This window comes from Marmota marmota, unplaced genomic scaffold, assembly GCF_001458135.2.
Source record: "Marmota marmota marmota unplaced genomic scaffold, marMar, whole genome shotgun sequence".
NCBI classification, from domain to species: domain Eukaryota; kingdom Metazoa; phylum Chordata; class Mammalia; order Rodentia; family Sciuridae; genus Marmota; species Marmota marmota.
This window is the reverse complement of record NW_025999960.1, coordinates 10,261,013-10,263,084: the sequence shown is the minus strand read 5'-3', so window position 1 is coordinate 10,263,084 and position 2,072 is coordinate 10,261,013.

The following is a 2,072-nucleotide window of genomic DNA, read 5'->3' as shown; positions in this document are numbered from 1 at the left end:
ATTTAGATTTGGAGTACAAACGCATTTCAGATTGAGACTGACATAGATCTTAGAACTGTGTTAGTCATGAAAAGTTTGGAGAAATAAAAGCACATGGTCACAGAACTTTGGGGGACCAAAATGCATTCTTAAAGATTCTTTTGAGATGTTCCCCTTCACAGAGAGTCCAACTATTAGTCAAAACACTTATATGTTGGAAAGTGAATACAGAGAAAGGATTATTGAATCCTGTCCAGGAGAACTGAAGAGTTATGATTTAATTGGGGCACAGCAGGTATCAAGAAAGAGTCTGAGCAAGGAAGCAATATATTTTAGAAAAATGTTGATAGAAATAAAATCATTGATTAATGAATTGCTAGACTGTGGATAAGTAGACCAATTTAGAAACTGCAGCAGAAGACAAGGAAACCAGCTTATTAAGTAGAATGAATTCAAAGGGAGTTGATTAGGAAATAATTTTGGAGATCAGGAGGAGAAGAGTGTCTGCTCATTGACTGATGTTGCTTTTGCTAGCTGGCTGCCAGTGCCTCCTGTAGGGCAGAAGCTCAAATGATGCTCTTCCCCCCATGCACTATATTTTTGTAGCTACCTTTGGAGCCCATCTCCAATGTTGGAGGAACTCTACATTGCTCTCTATTGTTAATTATATTCTCTCTGTCTTACCTTGCAGGGCAACTTCAGTTTTGGGCTTCTGTCCTAAAGGTAGACCTCATACAAACCTTTTCTGCTGGATGTCTTTCTCTATCAGACAATACTTTTAGTCTAGAGCTGGCTTCCTTCAGTGACATTCATTTGGTCCATTAGAACTCATGCATTCTAATGCTCTCATACTCTGGAAGTGTATACTGACACTCCCACTACTGCCCATTCTTCTACTCACTCAGCTGCTAAGGGCAAGTGCAGCCATATATCACCTCTATCCAGAGTGCTTCAGCTGAGAGTCACATACTTATATTCTCTAGCCCCCAAACTCCAAGCATTCACTAGGACTCTCATACTTCATTTTTTAAAAATATACTTGTTTAGTCATTGATGGATCTTTATTTTATTCATTTATTTATATGCAGTGCTGAGAATCAAACCCAGTGCCTCACACATGCTAGGCAAGTACTCTACTACTGAACTACTGTCCTTAAATTAGCCTTGGATGAACCAAATAGTTTTTGCAGGGCAGGAAGTATCCAATGAGATACTTTCTGACTTCCCCTATGGGTATTTGTTTCCCCCTCCAATTCAAGATCTTCCAAGATGGAAAATAGATCCATACACTTAATAAGGGTTGATTTTATTTCATTAAGTTGATGAATTGAAGTTGAGTAAAATTTCAAATGTGAGAAATTAATGTATCAGTGCTTATGTCTTTGAAGAATGGATAAGAGATTGTTGGACTGGGATTGAAGAGACTTGAATTCAGTTCATGGTTTAACAATTAACAAGATGCATAAATACACACAACTTACATTATCCCCTGGCCTCAGTTTCTGCTTGACAAATACAGACATTACACTGGATGAGAAAAGTGTGGTAAAGAGAATATACTTGGCAACAGAGAGAACTGGATTCATATTAGTTCTGACATTTACTGCATTTCTAGTATTTAAGAGCACATTACCTACCCTCCCTGAACAACAATTCCTTCATCAATAAAAAAGAGGATGCTAATAGTGCCTGACTCACAAGGTTGCTGGAAAGACTAAATTACAGAATTTATCCAAATACTGAGCCCAGGTATGGCACATAATAAGTACTTCAGAATGTTATTTATTATTATTACTAAATGTAGTTCTGGTTTTATGATTAATTCCATGCACCAACAATAAAGTCTGTGAAATTTGCATTTGTCCTGTTATATTTTCTGAAACCATCCTTGTCATTTGGCTATTATCTTACTTATATTGCTTACCCGATACTTTAATTCGATTCAATGATCTCTCTTTTAACAAGTATACTTGGATCTCTTATAATGCATATTCTTGTGAAAATGCAACAAATTGAGAGCACATTTATTTTCCAATACATAATCTACTGTCCTTTTAATTTGTACTAATTTCTTTTGGTCCCTAAGACAAGCA